At 53.4% G+C, this 12,735-nt stretch overlaps 1 protein-coding gene across 5 annotated transcripts in view; it reads left to right on the top strand.

Annotated features, from left to right (window-relative positions):
* NOL4L (nucleolar protein 4 like) overlaps positions 1-12,735 on the top strand; it is a 130,421-nt gene that overhangs the window by 82,826 nt on the left and 34,860 nt on the right. The window contains exon 1 of one of the 5 annotated variants that reach the window (XM_020915811.2): positions 11,610-11,730. The exons of the other annotated variants lie outside the window; for them this stretch is intronic. The gene's annotated coding sequence lies outside the window, so the exon portion shown is untranslated. Of the gene's footprint in view, positions 1-11,609; positions 11,731-12,735 lie in introns of those variants that run through there. 5 annotated transcript variants of the gene reach the window in all.

The following is a 12,735-nucleotide window of genomic DNA, read 5'->3' as shown; positions in this document are numbered from 1 at the left end:
CTCTTTGAAATGAAGGAATTAGATAAGCAAATTAACTTTCTTTGGCATGTTTTTAAAAAGTCTTCTCCTTCGTTCATTCAGATATCATTCAGATTCCTTCAACATCCCAGACACTGTCCTGAGCACTGAGGCTACAGCAGTCAATGAGACAGACAAGGAGCCCACTCTCAGGGAGGTCACAGGCCATAGAGATAAGTGAAGAAGAAAAAAAAACCAGATATGCAAAAGTGAGAGATTTGAGGCAGAGAATTAAAACTGAGATCACTGCTAGTCTGCCCCTCTGTGTGAGAAGGCCTCTCTGAAAAGATGGCATCCAAGCCCCGACCCAAATGGGAGGAGGTGGCCGGTCCCGTGGAGGAAAGGCTTTTCAGGTGGAGCAGACAGCGAGTACAAAGGCCCTGGGGAGGGAACAGTAAGGAGGCCAGGACAGGGGAGCAAGGGGCCTGCGTGCCTGGGAGAAGCCCGAGCAGCCTGCAAAGGACAGCACTCTCTGGCCCGCCTGTCACACACGTGGAGAGCCTCAGGGTGAGCCTTCCTCTGCCCGAGGAGGGCAGAGGCTTCACTGGAGGTGACGGCCAGTAGGGCTGAGCGGCCAGGAGAGCCCCGCCACTCTGACCCTAGGTGTGGCCCTGCCCCGCACCAGCCGGCTGACTTTCACTTCTCCCTGCTGCAGCTTCCCTGTTTCTGGAACAGCAGGTTGGGCCCGACTTCAGTGGTTTTCAAAGTTTGCTTTATGGCAGAGGAACTCCTTTTTTCAAGGAAACTCTTCTAGGAAGGAAGTTAACATGTCAAGGGTCAGCAGCAAGCAGGCGTGCCGCTGGCAAAGATGGGAAAGGGGTCCCGGAGCTCTGCCCAACCTGCCCTCCTGCTCCCCGCCAGCCCACCTCCAGCCTTCAGCACTCGGTCACAGGGCCTGAACAGCCCTGAGCTGTGGGCTGGGGCGCTGCAGTCAGGCAGGAGAGAGGCCCAGCCCAGCATGACCACAGGCAGCCCAGCCCCAGGCTGGCCGCTCCTATCTCTCCGGCAGCTTCCTCCTCAGTAGCCATGAGTGACAGACCCCATGCCATGCCAGCCCCATGGTCGTTTTAAGGCTTGGATGTTTGGGATGGCTCCAAGTGCCTCGAGAAAAAACAGAAATAGAAGATCTGCTTTAACTGGAACACTGCTGTGGCTTGGGGAGTGCCCTGGCACACCTGTGCAAAGCCTGGCACCTTTCCTTCTGCTGAGTCCCCCCCACACCGCAGTAGCCACAGCAGTTGCTGCAACACCGCCCTGCTCATCTGTCTCTTTGAGTTTACACTGGAGGAAAGGCCGCCTGGGAGTGAGGCCTTGCTGTCTAGTCCATCCACAAACAGGAGCCCTATGAGTCAGAGAGTGATGCTTTTGACTACGGGTCCAAAAGCTCAGCTGGCTGTGAAACAAAACATGAAGGCTTTTTTACACCTGAAACAGAAAGAGGGCAGGAGCAGCTGTTGGTAGTAACGTCAGTCACGTTGGGTTGGTGTCCCTGTGACTCTGTTGACCTTTTCCTCATGCTCACAAGTTGGTGGCTGTTGCTCCAGCCATCTTGTCCACATTCAGGGCGAGAGGAAGGTGTGAAGGGGTGGCATGAGCTTAGCCCAGCAAAGCAAAAGCACTCCCAGAGTTGCCAACAGACTTCGGTTAACATCTCCTTGGCCAGGGTCACATGGCCACCTTCAGCTGCAAGGGGGTGCTGGGAAAGAAAGAATTTCACTTCCTCCCCTCTCTGTAGTTGAGACGAGAAGAGAGAAACGCTGAGTCTGGGTGTCAATAAGTTAGTCCACAGTACCTGCCGTGGCCTTGGCGCCATCAACTGAGCTTGACAATGCCTTTGCATGTTAAGTTCCCAAAGGTTCGGACAAGGAGAAGAATAGCAAGAGAAGGACACAGAGGGGAAGCGGGGAGAAAGGAGACGAGGAGGGGGCAGCGAGGAGGGGAGCAGGAACCGTTGTCTGAGGCCGTCTCTGTACCAGGTCCCACACAAACAACATGGGGGAACTGAGGCTTGGTGTCAGGGAGTGAGTGGGAGGGAGAACTGCGTTCCCTCCCAGGTTAATGCTGTTATTTCCCAAGGGATGGGCGGGGAGGTAGTGGGGAGAAGGGAAGGGAGAAAGGAAGTGATGGTGAGCGTAGGGCTGGGCCAAGGTCCCTGCAGCAGCAGCTTCATGAATGCCGGCCCAGGTCTGCTTATCTCACCACCACAGTCCTTCACCAGGGTTAGGCCCCGGCACACAGTAGTGTCTCAATAAATGTTTGCTGACCCATGTCTGTATCATTAGTTACTTGTCTTTCACATCAACATCGTCATTAACAATAGCTAGGCTTTGGGCAGGTGTTCTACACCAGGCATCAGTCCACACCCTGCAGGCTTCCCTGTGGTTAAGCCTCACGGCAGCCTTCAGAAACAAGCTTCTGTTACTGTGCCCCCATTTCAGAGATGAAAAAACTGAGGCATGGAGAAGTCGCCTGCCTGAAATCACACTGAGGAAGGGCCTGAATGCAAACAAAGCCCATCCCCTACTCCCCCGCTCCACCCCTACCCTAGAAGTTGACTCAGCCACCAGAAAGGCCTCTGTGTATCAGCTCTGGCCCCAAAGCCTTGGCTGCCACATACCATCCCCGCATACACACCCACAGCTCCGTTATGGAGGGATTTAGGGCTGAAATGGGAAGTGCCACCTGTGCCAGTTTCAAAGGGACCCCACGCTCCTCCAGTCACCTGCTGAGGAGCAGCCAGTATTGCAACCCAGCAGACCCCCAGGCTCAGCTGCCTTCGGGAGCTGCTCGGAGAAGCCCACCGTGGAGCAGCCCCGGCCCATTCCCAGCTCCCAGCCCAGGGAAACCTCCACTCACCCAGCCCCAGACTCCCCCTGGAGGGCTCCTCTCTCTGCTCTACTGAGGTGGGTGAAGCACAGCACCCCGCAGTCCAGCTCAGGGGTCCCACCTGGGGTCCACCATGTGCTCTGGAGATCAGTACACCCTGCTTCAAACCCCAGCATGGCCACTAACTTTTGGTTCTGTGACTGTGAGCATGTCCCAGTCTCTGAGCTGTTGGTGACTGGATGTGTCATTTAATCTTCCTCCCAGAGTCCCTACTCTTCATGTGCAAAGTGGCAGTTAATATCACCCTTGTTGTTTGGGTGGTGAAATAAGGTCACTTAGCGTAGCACCCAGCACAGTGCCTGGTGGTGTGTGGGTCGTGGTAATGGATTCCATCAACCTCGGTCATAATAACTGGCCTTAGCTTTCTTCCCTCTTTTTCAAATTTAATGGAAGTTTAATACACATACAGAAAAGAGCACATATCATGGTGGATGGCTTAGTAAATTTTTACAAACAGAATCCATCTGTTGTGACCAGTACTCACATCAAGAAACAGAACTTGGTCAGCACCCCAAAGACTATTTATGTCCCCCTGTGGTCACTAACCCCTAGAAAGGGTGACCACTCCCCTGACCTCTAATAGCGCAGATTGTTTTTTTTTCTTTTTTTATTCATTTGGCTGCTCCAAGTCTCAGTTGTGGCATGTGGGATTTTCATTATGTCATGCGGGATCTTTCATTGTGGTGCATGGACTCTCTAATTGCAACGTGCAGGCTTAGTTGCTCTGTCGCATGTGGGATCTTAGTTCCCCAACCAGGGATTGAACCCAAGTCCCCTGCATTGCAAGGTGGATTTTTAACCACTGGACCACCAGGGTAGTCCCTAGCACAGATTGCTTTTACCTGTTCTAAAACTTGATATAAATAGAATCCTACGGTGTGTACTCTTTTGCCCACAAACATGAGTTTGCGAGGGTCCTCATGTTGGGCCCTGCATCAATAGTTTGTTCCTTCCCATTGCTGAGCAGTACTCCACAGCACATGTACCAGCCTCATCCGTTCTCCGTGGACACTTGGTAGTTTCTGGGCCAGAGCTGCTGTGGATAGTGCTGCTATGACCATTCCAGTGTGTGTTCTTTAAGGACCATCTGAACTCGTTTTTGTTGCGTGCACATTTAGGAGCAGTAGTGCCATCGGGGCTGGCCTTGGCTTTTTGGCCGAGCCTCTCCAGAGGTGCTACAGCAGAAAGGAGAGGAGGTAGGTTGCCCCTCTCTGGGGAGCTGTGAAGTGTGGTCTGCGTTAAGCGGGGAGTGCACTTAACTCGGAGCTCTGTTGCAGACCTCAGGGCTGTGCTGGACAGAGGGTAGGGCGGAGTCCTGAGCAATGCATTGGTGAGTCCCTACAGGGCCCGAAGCTGCCAGGGACTCTGCCATCTAAAATCCTGTCCCAACCCCTGAGAGCTCACAGTCCTGTTGGGGAAGGTGTGTAATGCAGGAAATGGGGAGGACCACAGTGCACTGTGACATAAGACTGACAGAGACCTGCCACCAGAGCCAGCTGGTGGTCTGTGAGACTGCCGCTCTGAGTTCAGAGGGGCCTACATCTGGCAGGGGTGGAGGATGTCTTTGTTGATGGCCCAGAGTATTTTTCTACCTAGTGAACACCCATGCATCCTTCAGTGCCCAACTTAAATGTCACCTCCTCAGTGGAGCCCTCCAGGATCCACTATGTCCTCACCTACTAGGTACTTCCTTCCTAGCGGGTCCCACACCTGTCAAGTGCAAACTGAATACATATCCTGTGACTAGAAACTTTGTGGTCCTTTGTTTAATTTCTCTCTCCTATTGGCCCGCAGGCTCCGAGTAGGCTGACCTGTGTTGTCCATTGTTCTGTCACCCATACTTATCATATAGTGCCTGGCATGTGGAGGGACACTATACATATTTGGTGGGGGGGAACCTGTCTGGAAGCATGCTTGGTCAAAGGCTTGGAGGGGGTCACACATGGGTGATTGAGGGACAGAAGAAGTGAGTCTGTTGGACGTGTAGAGTTCACAGTTTGAAACAAAAGGCTCTAAGGGCAGCAGGGCCGTGGGAGCCCTTGAACACGAGGCCAGAGAGCTCTGACCTGAGTCTGCCAGCAATGGGAAGCCATTGAAGGTATGGAGTAGGAGAGTGTCACAAACGGAGATTAATTGATGGCATTTTAAAACAACATTTCTGAAAAGGCAGTTAATGAAATTGTCGTTTTTACCTTTGTCGTGGTTGTTAGGAAACTGTATTTTGACAAGTCAGGCTCTCAGTTCTGTGCATCATGGGAAATTTATCTGAATAGGGAAGGTGTGCGGGAACAGTGTGGGACAGCTTCTCTTGGATTTCCACAAAGGTGTCAAACCGACTGTGAGCTGGCAGCCAGCTGGGCAAAAATCAGCGCATGTGAGGATTAAACGGGCAAGCTGAGTTACTACCCAGCCTGAAGACCAGGTATTCTGAATCCAGGCATGGGTAAAGCCTGGAGCTTCTAGGCCCGCTCCTCTTCCTGCTGGAAAGCCCTCTCCACTGGCCACCTGTCACATTCCCCACAGCCTTCTTTGGTTCAGAGTAGATGTCACCTCTTCCAGGTGTTAGTCGCTCAGTTGTATCTGATTCCTTTGCAACCCCATGGATTAGAGCCCATCAGGCTCCTCTGTCCATGGAATTCTCCAGACAAGAATACTGGAGTGGGTTGCCATGCTCTTCTCCAGGGGATCTTCCTGACCCAGGGATTGAATCCAGGTTTCCCACATTACAGGCAGATTGGAACCACCCACTAACAGCCCCTTAATCAGAAACACCTCGCCTGTGTCATAACTGTGTTGCACCTAGAGCACTGTCTGCTGTGGGAAGGGATTAATTGTCTCTTTTATGCTGGGGCAGGGACAGTTCATGGTGGGCGTAGAGGTGAGTGCTGGTTCTACTGGATATTAAAATATATTCCAGAGCTATGCTGTCGGGACAGGAATAGACAGATCAATAGAATAGGCAATTCCCAAAATAATGGGAAATTGGTATTCAATAAACATGGTGCTTCCAGTCAGTGGGTGAAGATGAGTTATTTAAAAGATGGTATTGGGACAATTTGGATAGCCATGAAAAAACAGAATAAGCAAGAGCTTCGCCACACTTCTTTATTTTTAAATTGGAGTATAATTGCTTTACAATGTTGTGTTAGTTTATGCTGTGCAACAACCAAAAACAACATCAGCTGTATCTACACTCATATCCCCTCCCTCTAAAGCCTCCCTCCCCTCCCCCATCCCCCTTCTCTAGGTCATCGGAGAGCGCTGATTTGAGTTCCCTGTGCTATACGGCAGCTTTCCACTCGCTATCTGTTCTATACATGGTAGTGTAGATATGTCAATACTATTCTCTCAACTCGTCTCACCCTTCTTTTCCCCTGCTGTGTCCACAAGTCCATTCCCCACGCTTGTGTCTCTGTTTCTGCCCTGCAAGTAGGTTCACCTGTACCACTTTTCTAGATTGCATGATATGCATTAATACATGATATTTTTCTCTTTCTGACTTACTTCACCCTGTGTGACAGACTCTAGGTTCATCCACATCACTACATATTACTTAATTTTGTTCCTTTTTATGGTTGAGTAATATTCTGTTGTACTGTATATGTACTATATCTGCACAGTACATATATCTGTATATGTACTATATCTTCTTTATCCATTCATCTGTCAATGGACATCAATGTTTCTTTCATGTTCTGGCGATTGTAAGTAGTGCTGCAGTGAACATTGGGGGTACATACGCCTTTTTGAATTATGATTTTCTCAGTTTCCCTCACTTCTTATATGGAGATAAATTACAGATAGAATAAAGATTTAACTCTAATGAAGCTATAAATGCTCTAGAAGAAAATATGGGTGAATTACATTTATAATCTTAGAGTGGAGAAAAAAAAAAAAAAACCTTCATTTTGACCTGAAATCCTAAAGCCCTAAGAGAAAAAAAAACTAACAGGATGATATAAAAATGTAAAATTTTCGTATGGCAAAAAATCACATTGTAAACTAAAAATAACAAAAGGAAAACATATTTGCAAATTTTATAACAAAAGATTAATATCCTTCCTTTCTAAACAGTTCTTACAAAAAATAAAAGACCACAACCCAGTAGAGAAAAGGGCAAGAATATGAACATATTGTTTAAAAAAAAAAAGAATTACATGTGACCAGTAAACACATGATATGCATAAATATAGGCTCCCATTCCCAAATGAAGAGGGCAAAGAGAGGCACCATTTTTCACTTCTCAGATTGGCAAAGATGAAAGAGGTCGCTAATACCAAGAGCTGACAAGTGTGTAGTGAAATGAGAAATGCCAGTGCTACTGGAGGCTGAGGAAACTGGTACAACAGCATCTGTGAAGAGGGTGCTGACCAGCACTGTGAAAAGTAGCCTCCTGATGCTGAGATAAAAGCTACTACTTAACCAGTACTCCCTCTGGGGGAAGGAGCAAGCTTGTATTTTATGACCTAACCTCAGAAGTCATAGACCCTCAATTCCACTGCCCTGTCCATTGTGCCAGGGGACCCAGGGTGTGATACTTGGAGGGGAGGCTCATCTGGGGACAGCTGGGAGGCTGGCAGTTTCTAATGTCAAAGGGGAAATTTTGGTGTCAAACACATTAAAACACTATTTTATTATCCACTTTGTAGATGAGGAAACTGGTGCCCTAGGACACTTGTTTGGTGTCACAGCCAGAATTGGAACCAGTCCCATTTGACTAAACTCTTTCTAGTCCACCTCCTTCATGGTCACCCCAAAACCACTCCTGATATATAATAAGATATAATCTAATCTCCTTTGATCTCTTCATAATTTAGACTGCAAGACTTTCCCGCTCTTAGAATAAAAGTCCCACACCTCACGGTAGTGTCCAAGGCTCTGAGTGCTGGGCCCTACATGCCCTCTCCCCCTCCCCTCCTCCCAACCTCCCCCTGGCTGTTACCAAGTCCCTTCCTGCCTCAGGGCCTATGTACCAGCTGTTTTCCTCTACCTGCAAGACTGTGCCCCCAGGTCTTCACCCAGCTGTCAACTTCCACCATCCCAGGGTCAGGGCCCATGTGGGCTTTCTCAAACTGAGAGGGGCTTCCTTGACTACTCAGCCCAGAGCCCACCTTGTCTCCCCTGTGTGCCTTCCACCCCTCACGCCCTCATCCTCTACTTCTCCTTCACCCCATCACCACCGCATCCTATGTCTCCAGGATCCAACCAGGAGTCAAACTTCACATTCCGTTGTTATTTCTCTGTAGTCTCATGACTGAGAACTGTCAGACTGATGACAATGAATCTTTGAGGAATCCAGAACACTTGTGGAGAGTCTGTCTTTCAGTATTTCTTGTCTGGTTGTCTCTTCATGATCAGATTCAGGTTAAGCATTTTGTGCAGGAGTACTTGACATGGGGAGAACTCAACACAGGTGATGCTATGTTCTCACTGCATCCCTTCAGGAGGTGAGCACATGGTTTCAGTTGGGCTCCACTTCGGGGTCTGCTGATTTGATCACTTAGTTGGGGAGTGTCTGCCAGCCTTGCCATGGTGCAGGTATATTTGTCTTTTATAAGTAATTTGCAGGGAAAAGCATTTTTGAATGCACTGAGATGCTTGTATAGTATCTATTCTGGTCACGATAAGATCCATGAACTACTGGTTCCCATGGTCAGGTCCTTGCTCCTGGAGCATGCTCATTTCATATGGGAATCTGCCTGGAGGGGTTTGCTGCTTAAGAAGCTCCACAGAGCAAATGCCGCCAATTATAAAGGCACCCACTGTATGTAGAGCCTGGAGGGGACATGAAGGCAGTACTGCACCCTTAAGCAGATGAGAGTAGCCTTCCTCTGTTGTGGCCTCTCACACCAGCCTGGGGCTGGAAGAAGAGACACATCACTGGGAGAATTAGTGGTCAAGAAACTAGGTCATGCCATTCCTCATTGGGACCCATGCTGTGGCCACTTTAAGGAGATGCGCAAAGACGCTGAAAACAACCTACACAAGGTTACTCAAGGAGTAGGCAGCTCCTGCAGGAATTAAAGAGCCAGGAGATTTCTGCAGGCTTCAGCACACAGGAAAACTCCCCTAATTCGCAGTACTGCTAAACAGCCAGGCTTCTCCAGGGCCTCCAGCCACTTCCTGTGGGTCGAGTGGGGCTGGGGCTGTTTTATCTCAGGGATGGTAAATGAGTTCACATTTCATGCCTAGAGAAAATCACTGCTCTGCCCTTCTGGGCGACACTGGCTCTTATTTGTCAGAGAAGAGGTGGGTTATCTTGGTTCAATAACGCCTTTGAACACCAGTTGGATCTGGGTTTATATTTCAAGCCCAGATGTCCCCCATTGCTGTGAAATCGTGACTCAGGCCAGGAGAAGTCAAAGGTCTCCAGAAATGTGGGGGGAAGAGATGGGAAATCCTGGGCTTGAATTATGTCATTCGCAGAGTGAGGAAGGGCAGTTCCCGTGTTGGAAACAGCCACATTTCCCTGTATGAATTCAAGAGTCATGGCCACTAGTTAATTCTGAAAATCATTATCAGTGTGTGGACGTTCAGGCAGTTAAGTTTCCAAACTGTCTCCCACCACGGAGGAGGGGACATAAAGATCTCATGGAGAAAAGAGGGAAGAGAGAACTGGTTTGAAAACATTAGGTTTTAGGGATGAAAGGTACTAATGAGTAACATGCTTAGAGCCTCTTTTGAAAATAAAGTGTGGGTCTTATATTGACAGCGAAATCTTTAGCGTGTGCAGAAGGAAGTCTGTGCGCTGTTAATTCGATGTGTTGTCATCTTTTTATTTTTCTAATGGGTGAATACTGAGCCCTGAACCGGTGATACTGTATTTCCAACTCGTACCTGTAGAGGGAGCCTTGTTTACCTCGGATTGTTCACAATGCAAAGCTTTCAGTGGAAGAAAGAAAAAGGCTTTTTACAGGGGGAAAAAAAAAGTTGGAGGGTTAAAGGCAGTCTGTTTCAAAATTGCAAACAATCCCGCCGGCTGTCTCGTTTTCTCTTCTTCGCTGGTTTCCCTGTGAATGAATTGTAGCGTAAAGTCAGTAGAAATTGCCCTTCCTCTTTGGATGCGACCAGAGGAATCAGATGGGACTGTTACTGGTGGTTTTTGGTTTTGTTTTTTCTTTGGCATTTCCTCACAGAATTCCACGAGGGCAGCTCTCCAACCCCGTTAAAACACAGGGTTTTTCTGTTGGAGGGTGTGGATTTGGGGAGAGGGAGTCTGCCTCTGACCCGTCTTCTCTGTCGGGATCTAATCCTGCTTTGGGGGGTCTAATTCTACTGTTGGGGTACAAGCGCGCTATGTTCCAGGCTGAGTCTGAGGCTGCTCAGAGGTCCGGGGGCCCACACCCCCGCGACGACCGGTGCGGTCTTCTCCTGCGCCCAAGGTGGACGAGGACCGTCTGCGCGCGGCACCGCATCTCTGATCCGCGCGGGTCTTCCCCCTACTGCGATGCTGTGTTTGGACCGCGCGCTCCCGGGTCTGGGATGGAGCAGCATTCTTGATGTTATCCTGTTACTTTACAACTGTATCCTGCGCGTTTTCAGGAGCCCGCGCTGTGTGGTTTAGGGGAGCACAATGACCGGCGGGAGGGGAAGCGGGGACGGACCCGGGAGCACGCTGGCGGTGGGCGCTGGAGATGGTGGAAATGTTTGGGTCGCACAGGTGAGCGCAGCCGGACTCGGAGGCGCCCGCCTGTAGGGAAGGGGAGCAGGGGAGGGTGGAAACTAAGTGGTGCGAAAGAGACAAAGGAAGAGTGAAGAAGCGAGATGGTGCGGAATAGAGGAGGGGGATGGGAGGGGGCAGCGAGTGGGCAGCAACGCCGAGGAGCCCGATCTTGAACTTGATCGAGAAAAGGTGGGGGCCCAGAGGCGGGGGGGGGGGGGGCAGCACGGAGCCGACCACGTGCCTGTCTTTCCCAGACCCGGGGCTCGCTCTGAACGCCGGGGGGCCCAGCCCTCTGGCCCAGCAGCCCCACCCAGCGAGGACCCGCGTCCCCTGGAAACCCGGGGACGCGTAGGGGTCGAGGGCTGCCCGAAGGCCCAGGGTGCCGAGAGTTCCTAAAGGTGCCTGAGTCACTTTCTTTGGGTCGGGTCAAGTCTCTCCTCTTCTGGCCAGAACGCGGATAGCCGAGCACGCGCCCCGCCCCCCCTCCACCACCCAACCCTCACCCCGGACTCGAAGACTGGGTCCTCCGGGAGCAAGGGGCGAGCACAGACCTCACCACCTTCTTTCCCGGGCTCCGTCCCCCGCAAGAATCTTCCTCCAAGCGCTTCCCCCTTAAGGGCGCTCACCCCCGGGAGCGCTCGGCCGCGCGTCCAGCGCGCCCTCATCCCTCCCCCTACCTGGCCCAGCACCCTCTCCTTCTTCCTTCCCCCTCCCCTCCCTCTTTTCTCCTCTCTCCCGGTGCCTCCTTCTCCTCTCTCCCCCTCCCCCCGCCCGGGCCCACTCCTCCCGCATGCCCGCCCCTCCACCTCCTCGGGCTGCTCCTCCTACTCCCCCAGCGTAAGCCCTCCTTTCGTTCCCCTCCCCCCGGCCCCCGCCCCGTGCCGGGTCCCGCCCCCCTCCCCCGCCTCCCCGTGCCCGGTGCCCCCCTCCCCCTTCCTCCCTCCCGGCCGCGGCGCCGCCGCCGCCGCCGCCGCTCGCCTGGGCCCTCCCCCCGGCCACCCCCGCCCCCGGGCCGGGCAGTGACGCGCCGCGGCGGTGCCAGCCCCTCTCCCCGGGCGGCCGCGGCGGCAGCAGCAGCAGCTGGAGCTGGAGGGCTGTCACCGCCGCCCGCCCCGCTCACTCGCCGAGCCCGACCGCCTGTCTCCGCCTCGCCTCCCGCCCAGGTACGGAGTCCGGCCCGGAGCCCCGCGATCGGGCCGTTTCCGGGCCCCCGGGCCGCCGCCCCCCTTCTCCCGCCGCTGCCGCCGGCCGTTGAGCTGCGGTTAGGGTGGCGGGAGACTGGGGGGGTTCCGGGGAGGGGTACGCGGGGGAGCTTCCTGCGCCGCGGCTGAGGAGGGGGGCGCGCGGAAGCGGCTGCGCCCTGGGCGGAGTGGGCTCGGGCGGGGGGGCGGGTGAGTGGGACCGAGTGGGGTGGGGGCGGTGAAGCCTGCACTCCGGGGGCCGCGGGGCTGTCTAGGGGGGCGCCTGGCCCCGAGTCCGGGGGGCTGCCGGGCGCACCCCACTCCCGGGCCGTGCGCGCCGCCGGTCCTGGGGGGCGGTGATTGTGTGCGCCGCGCCGCGGTATTGTGCGGCGGTCGCACGGTTTGCAGCGGGCTCGGCACCGCGTCCCGGGGAGGCAGGCATTTGCTGGCGGCGGGGTGGGGGCCGGGCTCGAGTGGCCGCCGCCGAGGCCGTAGCGAGAAGGGAAGTGGACTGTTTGGAGATGTGAGGACGGGAAGCGTTGAGTGGCAGGGAGGGGCTCCCTGCTTCGGCGCGGGGAGTTGAGACTGGGTTTGCAGAGTTGAGCCCACTTCAGCAGACCTCCGCCCCTCCCTGGACCAGACCTGGTGCCCCTGTCAAGTGGAGGATCGGAGCAGAAGCTGGGGGTATCGGCGGCCCCTGTCTTAGGGGCATTCCTTACGGACCGGGGCGCATGGGTCGGGGGCAGCCGGCCAGAGCCTGGGCGCGCGCCCGGGTTAAGTTGGATTTACACCTCCGTCCGCCCGCTCTCGCTTCTCCGAAGCTGGACACTTTTTCGGGCGGCCGGGGTTGGGGGAGGGCAGTTCGCGTTTTTATTCCAGCCGCTCCGGTTCAGAAGTGACCCCCCCCCCCCCCCAACTCCCACCTGGAGCCGCGTTTGTCCGAGTCCAGTCGCCCCTAGCGGGCCGCGCTTCCTGGGGGAAGTTCTC

The sequence above is a fragment of the Odocoileus virginianus genome, chromosome 9, assembly GCF_023699985.2.
Source record: "Odocoileus virginianus isolate 20LAN1187 ecotype Illinois chromosome 9, Ovbor_1.2, whole genome shotgun sequence".
In the NCBI taxonomy this organism is placed as follows: domain Eukaryota; kingdom Metazoa; phylum Chordata; class Mammalia; order Artiodactyla; family Cervidae; genus Odocoileus; species Odocoileus virginianus.
The sequence above is the reverse complement of the archived record's forward strand: the minus strand, read 5'-3'. Positions and strand labels throughout refer to the sequence as shown.